This window comes from Ovis aries, chromosome 22 (genome assembly GCF_016772045.2).
Source record: "Ovis aries strain OAR_USU_Benz2616 breed Rambouillet chromosome 22, ARS-UI_Ramb_v3.0, whole genome shotgun sequence".
NCBI classification, from domain to species: Eukaryota; Metazoa; Chordata; class Mammalia; order Artiodactyla; family Bovidae; genus Ovis; species Ovis aries.
The window spans coordinates 43,442,019-43,460,002 of record NC_056075.1 but is presented as its reverse complement, the minus strand read 5'-3'; the positions used below and the strand labels follow the sequence as shown (position 1 = coordinate 43,460,002).

The following is a 17,984-nucleotide window of genomic DNA, read 5'->3' as shown; positions in this document are numbered from 1 at the left end:
GCACTTAGTCCAGCTGGATGTGGACTTGGGCGTTCCCCAGAGGTGGAGGTGATCTCAGCTGGCTTAACCTCTCTGAGCCTCAATTTCCTCCTGTGGAAAGCTGAGACAGTAACATTTTTGTCACTTCACTTTTCTAAGCCTCAAGTACATCCACAGGAAGTGGGATCAGGACACACCCTTGCCCTGGGGGCCATGAGGCTGTGAGGTGTCCGTGTGGTCCTTGTTGCTCCCAGTTTTGGCTGAGGAAACGTGCCTGAGTTTGGGTAGCTGGCCGCATCCTTCGTGGATGGATGACTCCACAGCTCTGGGGGGAGGACCTGGGACCTCTGGATCTCTGTCTGGTGCCCCTTCTGTCCTGCCTGTTGAGCTGGATGGATCCTTGGCACAGCCTAGACTCCCATGCTGTGCCATCTGAGCGCAGCTCCTGTGCCCACAGGGCCTGTCTGCTTCCAGGATAGAAGAGAGTATGAAGTTGCTTCCTACATGAGAATACCTGCCGATTCAGCAGACACAGGGAAAGGTTCTCTGCTGTGTTCTCGCTCCTTAGCTGAGCTCTGATGGGAGGGGACTGGCTCGTTCAGAGGAAACGGGTGACCAAGGATAGAGCGGCTGAGCAGAAGAGCTGTCACCAAAGACATCCCCCGCTGGATGCTGGTTCCAAGATCTGCAGGGGAGGAGGCCTGGTGGTCCGAGCACATTAAGTGAGACCCGCCTTCTATCGGCACAGACTCGGAGAGCAACCTGACTTTGACCTTGAAGCATATGCAGTCAGGCTGGGAACAGCGACGTTTGATTTAAAGCCCAATGGCCGTCGCTGGAGAAACGTGGCGCGACACTGAGCCTGTGGGGGGACTAAAACCAGTTCAAACTCTGGAAGGAGATGAATCTCATGTCACTGAAGCTCATCCAGAATCAAAATCAGTTTCCTGCGGTTCACTCCTAGCCGGTCCGCCAGGACGCTGGCTGCACTCAGGGTCCCCGCCTGCCCCTCTCTCCGGGGGGCCTGGCAGCCCCACGTGGACTGTGGTGTCTCTGTTGGCATCGCATTTCCACCACCTACCATGCACGTGGTCCTCCTCCGGCCCCCAGGCAGGCCAGCCTAGGTGACTTCTGCCAGTTGTGCAGCAGAGGCAGGCTCAGACGGGCCTCTGCTTGGCTCGCTGCTCTTCGGCTACCATCTTGAAACTTAAATTCTATTGTCTTTGGACTTATATTTTGTAAGTGAAATCCGCTGGGACCAGGGAGCACGCACAGGAGCAGCGCACACCTGTGCAGGATTCGTGTCGTCCTTTGTGGCTCCCCAAGTGCCGATGGCCTCCAAGCCCCACGAGCGAGCACGCGGACTGGGTGAGCAAGGGCACCGACGTCCCCACGAGGCCACACTCTCTGTTCAAACCAGAATGTCTTGGCAGGCAGGAACACGAGTGACCAAGCAGCCCCGTCTTATCCTTTCTCACTGTCGACTTAAAAAGAAAGCACAACATAATAGTTGTGAATCAGATTTTATTTGGGGCAAAATGAAGTCCATAGCCTGTGAGATAGCACCTCTGATAGCTCTGAGAAACTGCTCCAAAGAGGGAAGAGGAAGGTCAGTATATGTGTGATTTTGGAGAAGGGCAAGTCCATGCAATCAAGAACATGTTTTTTTTTTTTTTTTTGCAGGAGGTTTCTGCTAGTCACGAGGAGCAGTCATCACCATGAAGGATTTTGGTGCTTTTCTAGATGTGAGGGGATATAAGAATTGGGCTCATAAAATCAGCTCCCGAAAACATCTAAATCTCTGAAGACCTGCTGCCAGTTTTCCCAGAGCACAGAGAGCCTCATTTCTGCTTTCCACCCTGAACTCTTTCTAGGGGGGGTTGAAGGTCAGCAGCTGCAGCCGTACCTGATTTAGTCCTTGCAGAGGCAGATGGCAAGTGCCAGTTTGTAGTTGGCATTACCCAGGTTATAAAGTCCCTGTGTTAGTCCAGCACTTCTGTGAAGGTGATGACACAGCGGGGAAGGAGAGACGGGACGACTGCAGGCCCTTTTCTTTTCGTCCTTGCTTACTCAGCAGTAAGGCCCAGGACAGAGTGTGGGGAGAATGTCAAGGACTGAACCGAAACCGCTTGAGTTTTGTGCAGCGTCCCCACTGTTCTGTTAAGGACACAGCTACCTAGGCACATGCAAAGCACAGAATAACTAAGTGTGAAATTTCAGTGATCCCACATACGCATTCTTACATTTGCATTTAAAACTGGCACTGCACAGTATAATGATGAATGATAATATTCATGTTGGTAATTTAAAAATTTTAATTTTCTGTCCTTAGAACAGCATTATAAAGCAAATAAAAAACATCATGACAAGTCGAGAGAGAGGCAGAGAGATATATGTGAGACGTAGGAGGAAAATTTGTATTTTAGTAAATAGAATGACGTTTTTCCTCTGGTTTTTGAACAAGGAGTCCCACATTTTTATTTTGAACAAGGGGCCCCACAATTATGAAGACAGCCCTGGGAGAGGAAAAGAAGACTGAGGACATGGGAGCCCCAGCAGGATCCCAGAGTCGATCAGGGCTGAGCCAGGAGTAGAGGCTGGTCTCTGACGGAGTCCGTACGCGGGACCTGCAGTGATGCTGCTGGTGGTGGTGATGAAGAGGATGATGGTGAAAGACTAGCATTATGGAGCTGAAGAGAAGCTCATTCACCTTCATCGGAATCCTACCAGCTCTGGCGTCTTGGCAGGCCACACCTGGGATCAGCTCTTGCCTTGTGGAGGCAAAAGGTGCTTCTTTCCCAGGGCCCCGTGTCTGTGGCCTGGGCTCCGTGCAAGCGGCGGGCTGGCCCCATCGTTCACGAGGGTGCACACGGATGTCTGGTTGGGATTCTCTAACGTGAGGAGGGAGCCCCAGCAGCAGCTCTTGGTGGGGGCATGGGATGCTCCCCTCCCTGAGAAGACCCTCTGGTGGCAAGTGGTTGCCCGCAGCTCTCCAGGTGCTTACTGGGTGAGGGCGACTGGGGTCCAATCCAGGGGGCTGATAATTTCCCCAGAGCTCCTCCCAGATAGAGACCCAGGGGCCAAGTCCAGGGCCAAATGCTGGGATCCGAATCTAAGCTCTGGAAAGATAGGAGATGTTGTGGCATCTGGGAGAGGAGGGCATTCGGGGTGACCTTGCCTTCTTGGACTTCTCCCAACAGCCCGGCCGGCACCTTCGCCCCACAGCTAGCACCATTGGGGGCCAGAGCAGCTCTTACGGTACTTTTGGGCCCTGGGACCTGGAGCACGGGCTACGAGGACTGGGGAGCCCTTCCCACAAGGTGAAAATAGCCTCCCCCCTTTCCTATAACCTCCCATGAGACCAGCCCCACCCAGGGCTCTCAGCCAGGGTGGGAGACTTAACAAGTGGCTTAGACTTAATGGGATCATCCACAAGGGGAGCAAGAAATGACACGGACCCAGTGAACTAGCTTCCTTTTCTGGAGAACGTGAGATGAAGTTATATTTCTTTATTTATTTGGCCTCAACAGGTCTTAGCTGTGGCATGTGGGATCTAGCTCCCCGACCAGGGATTGAACCCAGAGACCCTGCATTGGGAGTACAGAGTCTTAGCCACTGGGCCACCAGGTAATTCCCTACTAGTTGGAATTGATGGTCTCCTGACCCTGTGCCCGGATGACCCTCACAAAGCTATTTCCCTCAGGCTTGGCCAAGAGGCCAAGTTTCCAGGTTAATCTAGGTTAGAAGCCGTTCAGTCTCTCCTGCCTGCAGCCAGGATAGGGCAGTGGGGATTACCTACCAGAGGCAGCCCCTGACTCCCCAGAGCACTGGGGTGGGAGGGAGGGGACCCCCAAATAGGCCTGCTGGGAAGTCCCCAGGGTGTCACCTCTTTTGGCCAAGCAGCCTTTGCTGGCAGCACTGGGGTGGGGTTGGGGGGTTCACCTCCCCAGTCACAACTTTCTGCAGCACCGATTTACCAGGTACATGAATGCGCAAGGTGGCAACCCCACCACCTTGTAGATTGGGTTGGGAATTTCAAACCCCACTTGATTAAAACAAACTAACATATTATGAATTAAACATAGAGTCTGCATGAACTCTGAAGATCAAACAGGAGATACTGCAGACATTTCACAGTTCTGGAGAGCCTCTCTGAGTTACTGCTCCCAGGAGCCCAAATTCAAGTTTATCGTCCTCAGCTGGGCCTCCCCCGGGGCCAGCGGGAAGGTTGGTAACGATCGCTAGCTCCTGCCGGCACTCTAGAGTTTGCATGAGCTTGTTTATTCTCACTGCACGTGAAAGTGTCCAGCATTAATTACCCATCAGCATCTCACAGGCATGGAGAGGCGAGTCTCAGAGACCTCACTGAGCCAGGCCCAGCCCATGGAGCCCATGCTGTCAGACTCACGCTGCCAACCTTTCTCCTTCCCATGACCCTCCTGGGCTGTGCACTCTGGGACGCCTGGGGCCCAGGGAGGTTGGTCTTGGCTGCTTGAGGAAAGTCATAATTTGCGGAACAGCTGCACTTCCCCGTGGTCCTGACTGCAGATAAAGGCTGATCCTGTCCACACAGTAGACTGGGAGAAGGAGGCCCTCTGGCCTTTGTTCAAGGACATTGCCACCTGGGTGCACATGGGTTGCTGGAGGATGTCACACTGTTTTTTTTTCCCACACCACGGGGCTTTTGATAAAGACTTCCCTGGTGGCTCAGTTGGTAAAGAATCTGCCTGCAATGCAGGAGACCCAGGTTTGATCCCTGGGTCTGGAAGATCTTCTGGAGAAGAAAATGGAAGCCCTCTCCAATATCCTGGCCTGGAAAATCCCAAGGACAGAGGAGCCTTGCAGGCTACAGTCCGTAGGGTCACAAGAGTCGGACATGACTTAGTGACTAAACCGCTAGTGGGGCTTGTGGGATCTGAACTCCCTGACCAGGGATCGAACCCACGGCCCTGCAGGGCCGAGGGCGTTACACTTTGCCAAAGATTGTTTTGCCTTCCTCTCTCTTTTCTGTAGCAGGATTCGTGTGTGCACTTGGGAAGGAGCCTTGTGTCCAGGCAAGGCTGGAGCTGGTCTGGTCTGTGTCACCCTGACCTAGACTTTGTCCTGGGCACCTGTTCCCACCTAGCCCACATGTTGCTTTTGGGGTGTGGAAGGAGAAGGCGGGGGCTGGGATGGTTCCAGAGGAAGGCTGTGCATGGACCCTCACCGCCCACTGGACTTGCAGCAATGGTTCATGTTTGGTTGCTGAGGTAGCTGAGGTTGTAAGTGGGAAAAGGGTCTGTCGTCCCACCTGAGGACCTGAATTTTTCCTTCCCTTCAGCCTTGGTGGTGGCAGGTGGCTTGAGGGTGGACGCAGGACTGTGACAGGAAACTCCTATCTCTGCCCTTCTCGTGTGAAGCAAGTGCTTTACCCTGATTAGAAAACAGTGATATTAGAGTTTCAGAGGGGCCAGCGTGGGTAGGGGAGAGGTGTTTGTAAATCTCTGGGGTGCTGTCAGCACACAAACCATGACCATATCCTTGCTGGGAGAAAAGTCAACTCTTTATTATTATAATAAATGGCACTTATTAATCACCATAATGCTAAGAAGTGGAAATAATTCTGGCAATGAATGCTGAGTGTTCTGTTCAAACCAGTGACCACAACTTGTCCTTCACGGCACTGGCACATCTCAGTGATCTTATGATGAGTTCTGCTATTGGTCCCATTTTACAGATGCAAAAACTGAGTCTTGATTAAAACAAACTAAAATATTATGAATTAAACATAGAGTCTGCGTGAACTCTGAAGATCAAACAGGAGATACTGCAGACATTTCACAGTTTTGGAGAGCCCTCTGGCCTCAAGGTAAGCGACTTGCTCCAGTGGCACGGTGACTGAGAGGCAGCCCTGGGATCTAAGGACTCAGCCTCTGTGCTGTCACCTGTCACATCCTCATCCCTTTTCCACGCCAGGCCTGGTGGGCAGGCTCTGCAGGCATCCTTCCGTCTTCATCTCACAGTGACCTTTAGGGTGGGTACTGCATCGACGTCATCTTATAGGCGGGGGCACTGGAGCTCAGTGACTTGCCCTAGTCACACAGCTAGTCGGTGATGGGCCAGGCGCTGGAACCCCTGGATGTCTAACAGAGAGCCCTTTCTCTGTATAGGGCTGCAGCTCCATGCTGGTGGGAGGCTCTGGGGAGGGAATATTCTTACAATTAAGGGGGCAAATCAGCTGAGGTCCTAAGCCAGGGGAGCTGCACAGGCCATGGTCCCACCATCCACCCTCCACCAGCTGTGGAACTGGTTCCACCATCCACCCTCCACCAGCCGTGCAACAGAGACCGGGTCCCCAGCGAGGGCTGCTGAGGAAGCGCTGGGCCCTGCACTGTGAGGGACAGGGCGTGGATCAGTGCTGGACACCTGACCTGAGTCCATGCATGTCTGGGCTGTGAGCCTTTAGCTTCTTGTTAAATCAAAAAGCCACATCTGGGCTTCTCCCCAGGCCTCCAAAAAGCATAATATCCAATAATTTTTCCATAATTAATTGCCACATCATCATCCTTTCAACAAAAATGGCATATTTGCATTCCCTACTCATCTGGAAATTCATTGCACACCTGGAAAAAAGAGAGACAACCACAAACATTTAGGACTCATTAGCTTTGTGTGCAGATTCACGGCTTCATTCATCAGATGCCCTTGCTTAGGGGTTGGGGGTCCCAGGCCTGTCCTCAGGGAGTGCAGAGTCTAGGGGGGATATAGAAGTATTTCAGGCAGCCCTGGAACTAGGACTGTATTGACTGATTGACTGATTAGTTCATTCCATGAATATTTATCGAGGATCTATTATGTGCATGAAATTGATACTTAAATTATTCATATTTTGCAGTCATGTATTGGTTTTAAAATTGGAAAGTGCCTTGAGATGTATTCTATAAAAGCCCAACGGATGTGATTTGTACACGTCTGGGACAAAGATCATCTACAAACCGAAAATCAGATTGCGGTTTTGAGCATGCCCCATGATGTCCTGTTTTGAGTGAGAGCTAGACCTGTGCACATTGTGTCTCTGTCCTGGCTACACGATCGTCTGGGGGAGGTATCATAATGGATCTATGCTGTCATCTGGGCCCCACTCGTATGGATTATGATTTGATAGGTTTGAGGCAGGACCCTGGAGAAAAAGTGTTTTTAAAAATCCCCAGTGATTTTCATGTGCAGCCACATTGTAAGACATTGGTCTATACCAGCTGTTCTTTTTTTTTTTTTTTAAGTAAATGGAGCACACACTTTTGTTTATTAATTTTTGATCACCATGTGGGGCTGGTGGGATCTTAGTTTTCCAATCAGGAATCGTCCCCTGTACTGGAAGCATGGGATCTTAACCACTGGACCATCAGGGAAATCTCTGTATCAGCAGTTCTTAACCTTAGCTATACGTTAGAATCTTCTGGGGAATTTTAAAAGTCTCCATGCTCAGGCTGCACCCAGTCCACTAAATCAGAATGTCTGGGGGTTTCATAGCCAGTTATCAATATATGTCAGAGCTCCCTGGGTGATTCCAGTGTGCAGCTAAGACTGAGAACCATTGGTCTGCACCTAATTATGATCATAAACTGGTTGGAATTGGCATCAGAGAAGATGTGCACTTCTCGATCATTTTGCACCTGCAGGGTGGGAGGGACCTGTGCTCACTGCCTGGAGGTGCCCAGGAGGTGGAGGAACTCCTGGTGGCTGATGTCTGCTTCCCTCCCCCAAACATCACCACCTCTGGCCTCTCTTCAAAGAGCTCTGCATGTCCCTGGACAGTAGCAGCAATCCCCCCACTAAAGGAGGGTTGCTCCCTGCCCAGCAGCCTCAGTTATCTCCTGGGGTTTTGTTAGAAAGGCAGACGCTGGGGCCCCAGCTGCAGTATAACCAGCTTTCCAGGTGTTTCTGACGCTGCCAAGGGCTGTGTGCCTTAGGGTGGTGCCTCAGCCTTCCCTGTGGCTAGAGTCACCTGGTGTGCTTGTCAAACATCTATGTGTCAGGGCCTCACCCCAAGCCCTCTGTCAGCGAGTGTGGGTCTCTGGGTCTCTGGGTGTCAGGCTGTGTGTGCCCGTGTGCATAGCTTCTCTGAACTCTGAGTCCTACCCACTGGTAAGAAGCCCTCCCTGTCTGTTGCATTGAGCTGACAGCTGCCAGGCCCTGTGCTAAGTGCTTTACGCGGTGATGGACACAGACGCCATGAGGTCATTTTCATGGCAGCTTAGAGTTGCACACCTGTATCATTCCCATTATCCAGAACTCCAGGAACTCAGGAGCTCCCTGGCCTCTCCCTGGGCTGACTCCAGGGCCCCATGCTTACCTGTTGCCATGAACTCACAGTATCCCTGACCCAGTAAGGATCCCTGGGTAACTGTTTCAGGCCCAAGGGCAAGACCCTTGATCCACATGCCAGTCCTGGAATTCTGCCTCGGCTGGTGTCTCTGCCCAAACCTCCCTGTCCTTCTTGAACATCTGACATCAATTCATAGATTCAACACAGTGAAACCTCCCTGGGCACACTGCAAGCACAGAGGAACCGAGGGAGGCAGACACAGGGGCAGGCCTTGTGCAGGTCGGGGTCACTGCCCCACGGAGCCAGGGATTGAAGTAGGTGGCAGGGGAAAATCCCGATTCTTGCAGAGGCCGGCAGCCTGGCACTGGGCCAGGCCTCAGCATCCCTTCACTGTGGACACACCTGGGCCAACCGAGCAAGAGGGAGCAGACTGCTGATTCCAACATGTCACTTTGCTGCTGAAATTCGCTGAGTTAAAAGAATCAAAGAGAGTGGTTTATTTACTGCTGAAGTCATTTCAAATGGAATTAGGGATGTAAATCACATTTGCGACGGCTTCGCTTCGTCTTTAACCACCTCCAGAACAGAGCGTCTCCATGAACTCTGTACAGGCAGAAAACGAGGCTGGTGGAGAAAGCTAGGGAAGAACCTCGGAGTCAGCAATGAATCAAGCTGTTCATTTATTGTTATAGAAGTGACGCTAATAAATTTTAACACAGCAGAACTCGCCAGGATTTCAGCTTTGCTGGATCACTTCTTTATGAACTGTAGGCTCCTTCCTCAAGCAGTTCTGGCAGCAGGTAGGGCAGGTTCATCATCAGCCCCAAACTGCAGGAAAGGAAATCAAGGCTTGGACATTAAGGGGTGTGCCCGGGTCACACGGCTGGGGACAGGAGCCACCACTGACCCAGGTCTCTCTGCTCTGAATCTAGGACACATTCTCCGATCTGATGATAATATTCAGCCATGACTTTCTTCCCTGCCCATCCTCCCATGTGATTATATTCAGTCACCATGACCTAAAGTCGAAAAAAGTGTGAGTTTAGGCCCCAGATTCCTGAACTTGCACCAGTACTACTGGGAGTAGTGGCGATGAGGGGTAGGGCTGCCAGAAAAAATCGAGGACACCAGGTTCGTGTGAATTTCAGGTCAGCTATGAATACTTTCTCGGTAGAGCTATAATTCCAATACTGCATTGACATACTTAGGTTAAAAATTTGTATGTTATATGAAGTGCAAATTTCACCAGGCATCCTGTATTGATGTTTGCGAACTCTGGCATCCTGAGAGGGGGAGGCCTCCTTCCTTGTTTTGTTTCAAGCCCTGGGCTCTCTCCAGGTTAGCTCTTTTCCAGGTCAGCTCTTGAAGGGCGCGGCCCCTGCTCTGTCAAGCAGGATAGATCAGGGTCACAGAGGGGAGGTGTGAGAGCCACATGCCCTTTCCTGAGGGCTCTGCAGGTGGACATGGACTTGGCCCCTCTGGCCAAAGCCTGGTAGACCCTCTCTTTACCAGCGATCAATAGCCCAGCCTTTCTGGAGAGAGAAGTCGTGGGGGCGGGGGGCCTGGCTTGGCCTTGGGCAAGCCTCTTTGCTTTTCCATGCCTCGGTTTCATCATCTGCAAAAGAAGGATGCTATGGGCATCTGCCCTCCTGGGTTATCGGGGGGGGCAGATGTGTCAATATCTGAGAAGCTCTTGACTGGGCATCAGGGACACCCACAGGGCACTGAACCAGGAGACCAGGCTGCTCATGGGGAGGGGAGCGATAGTGCAGGTTTACCGGGGATGCATAGCGTCTTTGCTCAGGGGACATTATCTATATGCATTTTAGAAGAAACACCACGCTACCTGTTTATCTGCTTAATAGAATTCTGAGTCCGGAGGGGTCCTATCAGGTCTGGATGGCAATCTCTTTGCAGAGGAAGCAGCGTCACTGGTACAAATGGACTTAAAGTCCCCTGAGATCTTGGACGTCATACCAGGTCCCAAAGTCCGGGACCCGCACTGTGTCTGTGAGTCCCCGGGGGCAGGGAGCAGGTCAGAATGTCAGCTGGGCCTGCCCACTGTGTGAACTCCCAACATGTGTTGACAGAATAGGAGGCAAAATGGGAAGTCTTAGAGGAGTCTGCGTGGCTTAGAATAAACTCCAGCACAAAGCACAGCCCTGGAGGATGGACATGAGTGTCCTCCACGAAAAGTGCCTGCCAGCTCCATTTAATTTTCTCTGATAGCCCAAGATACTACACAAGTTCCCTGGCCGAGGTATTATTGGACCACTGTGTGTATTTTTTTCAGCTTTAAGCAGAGGATACTTCAGCAGAGATGGCAGAAAGAGAGATGGGCTGCGGCCTTTATGACGGTGAGTGAAGTGAAGGTCACTCGGTTGTGTTCGACTCTTTGAGACCCCATGGACTTATACAGTCCATGGGATTTTCCAGGCCAGAATACTGGAGTGGGTGGCCTATCCCTTCTCCAGGCGATCTTTCCAACCCAGGGATGGAAGCCAGGTCTCTTGCTTTGCAGGTGGATTCTTTCCCAGCTGAGCCACGAGGGAAGCTGTTATGACGGTGATCTAGGCACAAAAGTGGCCATTTATGTGAATTACTTACGATCCTCACCACAGCAGTGCCAGCTGGGTTTTGCTACTATTCTCATTTTGCACATGAGGTTAAGTGACTTCCTCAAGGTCACAGGTCAGTCGGTGGCAGATCCAGAATCTGAATCCAGGCCATCTTGCTCTGCCGTGGGTGCTCGTAGACACCTCAGGGTAAAGCCCACTTCAGTTCCCGCAAATAGCCACTTTCTGGCTTTGTACCAGATCTTTTCAATCCCAAACCAATGACTATTCCATTCAAAAGCCTTTTCTGAGCACCCTTTCCGTTTCAGGTTCTGGGAGGAGCATGGGAGAGAGAAAAAGAATTCCAGACCCAGCTCCTGCCCTAAAGGGACCTGTAGGAAAGAAGGGAGACTGACAGGTATGACCCGAGCAGTGGGTGGTGGGCCACAGGTGGGCACAAAAGGGAGGTCACAGATGCCGTCATCCCTGGCTAGGTTTTAGCAAGGGGACACGTCCCCTTGCCTCCTGTCCTTGGCCTATTGTTTGCCCCACTCCCAGCATCTCCCACACCCTGAGAGCTGGGGCCTCAGCTGACTTGCCCATCCTTGTACCCCTGTCCTCCCCCTTCCTGCCATTGCTAGCACAGCTAGACCCAGCGGCCCATCTTGGGGGTGAATTGAGGGGCAGCCAACAGTCCCTGGCAACCTTTTGGTTTCCTGAAACCTAAATCCCCCATGAACCTGTCCTCCAGGGGGCAGGCGGCTGTGTGCCACTCCCCCCATTCTTCTTTCTTTCTTTCTCTCCAGAAATGTCATTAGATCACCTTGAATAAGATGCTTAATCCTTGACCAATAAGCCCACACTCAGAGTAGCAGAACCATCAACGATCGTGAGATTTATTGCATCAGATTCCTGGGTTAGCAGAAAGAATGCTCAGTTCGTGGGGAAACTCAAGCAGCTGGTGCCACTGTGCCACCCCCATGAACCCCAGGGAGAGACTCAGGTCCTCCCCTCCCACCTCCTCCCTGGGGCCAGGAGAGCCGTCAGGGATTGGCCGCTGTCTTTCTGAACATCTCTCTCTTCCGAGTGTCAGGACCGACTTGCTCCGTTTTGAAGCAGAGGTCTTTGACATCAGACAGGGTGGGTCGTTTGAGGGAACATACTTCAACTTCAAGATGGATTATGATCGTGCAAATATTTGGAGAGCTTCACTTCGTCTTTTCATGTGATTAAAGAGGAAAGCTTGTGATCAGGGCGTGTATTTTTTAGTCACTTCCAAACACCTTTCAATGGTTCATTCAACAATCATTGGCTGGTATGCTTCCTATGTGCTGGGCTTTGCAGCGTGCCATGGGGATTGAGACCGGCTGATATTGGTGGCTCCCTGGAGACCCCCAGCCTGCCCAAGGAGCGTCACCCGGAAGACCACTGCAGCTCGCGCTGGCTGGGGCCTTTGCGATGACGTGATTCAGCATGCGTTGGGGCTGCCCGGAGGAAATGATTCAGCAACAGCATCAGAGCACAGCTCACAGTCCATGTGCTGGGTCTTTTGTCTCCTCCCAGGAAGAGGTCAGGAAAAATCAGTCAAGAGTCTGGATTCGGACATTGGTACCTGCCGCTTCCTGGCCTTGGGCGAGTTACTTAGCCTCTCTGAGCCTCTTCTTTAGGAAAGCAGGGACATGTCACTCCTGCCTCACAGAGGCACGGGAGGCCAGGACGGAACAGCGCACACAGCACTTCCCATTCCCTGGGACACTGTGCACACACACGGCAGCGGGCCCTTTACTGTTGCCGCAACTATCCACACCCGCTGTGGGTGGAATCTGGAAGTTTCACAAGAGCAGCCAGCTCTGGTCACGCCGCTGCCTGGCTCAGATGTCGTCACAGCCCTCTCTGCCGCCAGTAGCCCCCCTTCTGGACCTTTGCCACTCCCCAGCCACCATCCCCAACCAGGCCGCCCAGCAGAGGCTCTCTCAGCGTGCACAAGAAAGAAGTGTGAACGTGAAAGTTGCTCAGTTGTGTTGACTCTTTGTGACCCCATGGACTGTAGCCCGCCAGGCTCCCCTGCCCATGGGATTTCCCAGGCAAGAATGCTGGAGTGGGTTGCCATTTCCTCCTCCAGGGGAGCTTCCTGACCCAGGGATCCAACCTGCGTCTCTTATGTCTCCTGCATTGCAGGCAGGCTCTTTACCACCAGTGCCACGTGGGAAGCCCATGCACAAGGCTGCCTTCAAGCACACGTGGAATGAAACACTCCCGAAATGCTCTGGGCTTGCTGCTCCCTGCCCCGGGCGGCTTGTCCTGCTCTCTGATAGGTCTTTCTGCCCTGGGAGTCTCCCTGGTCAGCACCCTGCGTGCAGGGACATCTCAGGAACCACTCCATCCAGGAAGCCTTCCTGGATTGCCCCTCCTTCATAGCTCTTTGCCAGTTCTTCCCATGATCCCTTTCAACTCGGCCAGTGAGCCCTCTAGGCCGGAGGCTGAATTTTCCTGATCCTGTGCCCGGTGCAAGTGGGCACTCCTGCTGTGCTGCCCCAGCCTGCAGCAGGGATGTGAACAGTGGTTGCCCAGGGTGTGGCGTGCATGGTCGGACGTGCCTGAGGTCTGAGGCTGGAGGATAGAGCAGCTGCTTCCACTTACCAAGTCTCTGCCACCTCAGGGCCTCAGGGCTGGGAAAGACAGGGCTAAGGCCCTGGGTGGGCAAGCAGTGGTCGAGGGACAGAGGCTCTGTGGCCTCCTTTGCTTATTTGGAGGAGCAGCGACTCAGGTTTGAGGCTTCCCTGGTGGCTCAGAGGGTAAAGCGTCTGCCTGCAATGTGGGAGACCTGGGTTTGATACCTGGGTTTGATCCCTGGGTCGGGAAGATTCCCTGGAGAAGGAAATGGCAACCCACTCCAGTACTCTTGCCTGGAAAATCCCATGGACAGAGGAGCCTGGTAGATTACAGTCCATGGGGCTGCAAAGAGTCGGACATGACTGAGTGACTTCACTTTTTAACTTTAATGACTCAGGTTTGCAGGATGCTCTCGACGAATGGTTCAGGTTTTGCAAATACCTCTGGGGCTTCCCCATAGCTCAGTCGGTAAAGAGTCTGCATGCAATACAGGAGACCTGGGTTCGATTCCCGGGTCAGGAAGATCCCCTGGAGAAGGAAATGGCAACCCACTCCAGTGTTCTTGCCTGGAGAATCTCATGGACAGAGGAACTTGGTGGGCTACAGTCTATGTGGTCACAAGAGTCGGACATGACTGAGTGGCTAAGCACACACAGCACACACAGGATAAGGCTTCCTTCCCCAGGGCACTACTTGCGGGCATTCCAGACCAACTGCCCTCCTCTCCTGCCTTGAGTTTCACTCTCCTCCTGGCTGCCACGAGTGGAGCTGACATTTGGGGGTACACAGACGGATGTGTCCTTGAGTTCATGGTCGGGGGAGGCAGGATGGATAGATATGCAAGTTCAGGAATCTCAGAAGCCTCCTCTTGGTCCCCTGGACACTGGGGGGACTCAAGGTGATATCCTCCTAACCCTAGTCCAGGATGCTGTTCTTAGACCATGTGGCCAGTGTGGTTATGGACCCCAGGAGAAGGTTCTCCATCTAATGAATCTAGGAAATCCCTTGTGCAGCAATTCGCATCGCCTAACAACACTTTTAAGACCCCTGAGAAGTCCTGCAAGAACAAAGCATGTCTGACTTTATTTAAACCAGGGCTCATCCAAGTTTTTTGGAGGGAACCAGGTAGTAAATATTTGAGACATCTTGCAGGCTCTCTGTTTCTGTCACAATGACTCCACCCAACTGCTGTCGTGTCGAAGAAGCCATTATTGCTGCTGTTGAGTCGCTCAGTTGTGTCCGACTCTTTTGCGACCCCACGGACTGTAGCCTGCCGTGTTCCTCTCCATGGAATTCTCCAGGCAAGAATACTGGAGTGGGTTGCCATCTCCTCCTCCAGAGGATCTTCCTGACTCAGGGTTTGAACTTGTGTCTCCTGCATTGGCAGACAGATTCTTTACCGATGGACCACCAGGGAAACCCTGAAGAAACCATAGACAATATCTAAATCAACGCTCCAATAATGTTTTATTTACAGACAGGAAGTGGGTAGGATTTGGCCTGGGATCCCCAGTTTAAACCATCACCCCCCTCTGCTCCTCCCCACAGTGTTTTATGGGGTGCCTGGTACAGGCTGAGAATAGGCTTGAGCACAGCCACTTGTTCCCAAGTCAGGAGATTATCTTTCATGCACAGGGTCCACTCTTTAAGCTACTGTGACACCCACAACGTGACTATTTCAGGTCTGACTTCCTGTAGCATGGACGGAGGGCGGGCGTGATTATGTGTGAGCTCTGGTGGTGTGGACGCAGGCAGGACAGAAAGCCCAGTTTATGACTCATTCAGTAGCAGATTGGCAATTATGCAATTCGTGACACATTTGCAACATTTGAAAGGGGAAATTTGCATTAGTTCACATTTTGCACAGAGGGAGGCTTTCTTCACATTTTGGTGCCACATTTTCTCCAGAGCTCAAGTCCCCCAGGAGGCACTGCACTCCTGTGAGTCCCCAAGGGCTGTGGGTTCTGTGGTGCCCTCTTTGGGAGCCACACCTCCCTGATGGTGTTACAGGTGACAAAGCACTTCTGCAGTCGCAGCGGAGTCTCCTCCACCCTCTCTCAGAAGTCTCAGGGGGACCCGGAAGCAGGGGTGCATCCCAGGCCCCGGGTCTCTGGGACCCTCGAACTAACTTTTGCTATCCACTGCCTTTGGCAGGAATGGCTCTCTTAGCATGTGCAACCCTGCTGAGTCAAGTGCCTTGGAAAAGATGTAAGAAAGTCCCAGTATTGGCTTTTATTTAATTTCTTTTCATTAAAGTCTGCCAACAGCTAAAGCAAAGAGGAATTGCTTTCCTGAAGTCTTCTGGTCCTCAGAAGTTCAGACGCCCAAAGGGCCTTCCAAGAGCGAGGGTACCGGCTGGCGGGTGAGCTCTTAATCATTAACTGATATCACTTGTACATGGAATCTAAAAAAATGATACAAATGAACTTATTCACAAAACAGAAACAGACTCACAGATTCAGAAACAAATTTTGGTTACCAAAGGGGAAACATGTAGGGAGAGGGATAAATTAGGAGTTTGGGATTAATACACATACACTTGTTGTTCAGTCATCATGTCTGACTCTTTGCGACCCCATGGACTGCAGCACGCCAGGCTTCCCTGTCCTTCACCATCTCCTGGAGCTTGCTCAAACTCATATGTCCATCGACTGCGTGATGCTGTCTAACCATCTCATCTTCTGTCGTCCCCTTTTCCTCCTACCTTCCATCTTTCCCAGCATCAGGGTCTTTTCCAACAAGTCAGCTTTTTGCATCAGGTGGCCAAAGTATAGGAGCTTCAGCTGCAGCATCAGTCCTTCCAATGAATATTTAACATTGATTTCCTTTAGGATTGACTGGCTTGATCTCCTCGCAGTCCAAGGGATGCTCAAGAGTCTTCTCCAACACCGCAGTTCAGAAGCATCAATTCTTCAATGCTCAGCCTTCTTTATGGTCCAACTCTCATATCCATATAAGACTACTGGAAAAATCACAGCTTTTGACTATATGGACCTTTGTCAGCAAAGTGATGTCTCTGATTTCTAACATGCTGTCTAGATTTGTTATAGCTTTTCTTCCAAGGAGCAAGTGTCTTTTAATTTCGTGGCTTTAATCACCATCTACAGTGATTCTGGAGCCCTAGAAAATAAAGTTTTTCATTGTTTTCCCATCTATTTTCCATGAAGTGATGGGACCAGATGCCATGATCTTAAGTTTTTGAATGTTGAGTTTTAAGCCAGCTTTTTCACTCTCCTCTTTCACCTTCATCAAGAGGCTTTTCAATTTCTCTTCGATTTCTGCCTTAAGGGTGGTGTCATCTTCATATCCGCCCGTACACACTGCTATATATAAAATAATCAACAAGGATGTACTATAGCGCACAGGGAACTCTACTCAATATTCTGTAATAACCTGTATGAGAAAAGAATCTGAAAAAAACCCCAGATACATGTATACGTATAACTGAATCACTCTGCTGTACACCTGAAACTATACAACACTGTAAATCAATTATACTCCAATATGAAATAAAAAATTAAATTAAAACAAAGAAATGGTGAAATATGAATAGAGTCTGTAGTTTAGCTCATAATAATATACCAGTGTTGATTTTTCAGTATTGACAAACAGCCTTTCGGCAAATCTAAATGTATTCCAAAATAAAACTTCACATAAAAATTGCAGAGTATTACAGTAATTACCAAGATTTATCTTAAAGTGATTTCCTACATTAAAAACATAAAAATCATTGATTGAGCCCCTGAAGTCTGGCTGGGATAGCACCAGGCACCGAGACTCTCCTCTCTTGCAATCCTTGCTGCGATCCTATACTCGAGGTTCTGTTGTTCCCATTTCCAGATGAGGAAACTGAGGCTGAGCATAGTTAGGCCACTTTTGCCCAAAGTCACACGGCCAGGGACTGTGGAACCGGGGCGGGAACTCAGACCCCAGGGTCACAGACACATGCTGCCCGCGGCTCCTCCTGAGACCGGCCAAAGTGTGTGGTGATGTTGGACCAATAGTGACATCCTGTCAGCCCCTCTGTGGACTCGGGGGTCTCAGCCTGGGTTTGTGGCAGATGCCACACACATGGGGGTCTCCTGTAGTAGTAATTCCCCTGTCTGACCGAATTCTAAGCACTTTCACAGTGAAAGAACTGCTGCTGTTTCTACCTGCCCAGCGACCATTATTCCTTCTTCAGAAACGGCTGCTGAATTTTCCTTTGGGGAACCCCCTTCTTCTACTCTCAGACTCAGACCTTTCTCAAATCACAGGGATTGGTTCAGAGATGAAGACGTGGTCCAAGCCCGAGCAGGAAGGCTCAAACCTGGGAGCTTTGCTGAAAGTAATCACTGGCTCTGTGAATGTTGCCAGACTGGGGGAACCTATGCCTAAAGGCTTCCCCGAGTGGCTCAGTCGGTAAAGAATCTGCCTGCAATGCAGAAGACACAGGAGATGCAGGTTCGATTCCTGGATCAGGAACATCCCCCCAGAAGGAAACGGAAACCCACTCCAGTATTATTGTCTGAAAAATCCCATGGACAAAGGAG

At 51.2% G+C, this 17,984-nt stretch overlaps 1 long non-coding RNA gene across 3 annotated transcripts in view; it reads left to right on the top strand.

Moving 5' to 3' along the window:
• The window catches only part of LOC121817639 (uncharacterized), a 33,531-nt gene extending 27,974 nt beyond the window's left edge, over positions 1–5,557 (top strand). The window contains exons 2-3 of one of the 3 annotated variants that reach the window (XR_006057669.2): positions 1,663–2,766; positions 3,180–5,557. This is a non-coding gene — a long non-coding RNA (uncharacterized LOC121817639). Of the gene's footprint in view, positions 1–1,236; positions 1,348–1,662 lie in introns of those variants that run through there. The other 2 variants (XR_009597998.1, XR_009597997.1) reach the window with 2 other exon arrangements.
• The last annotated feature ends 12,427 nt before the right edge of the window (positions 5,558–17,984 follow it).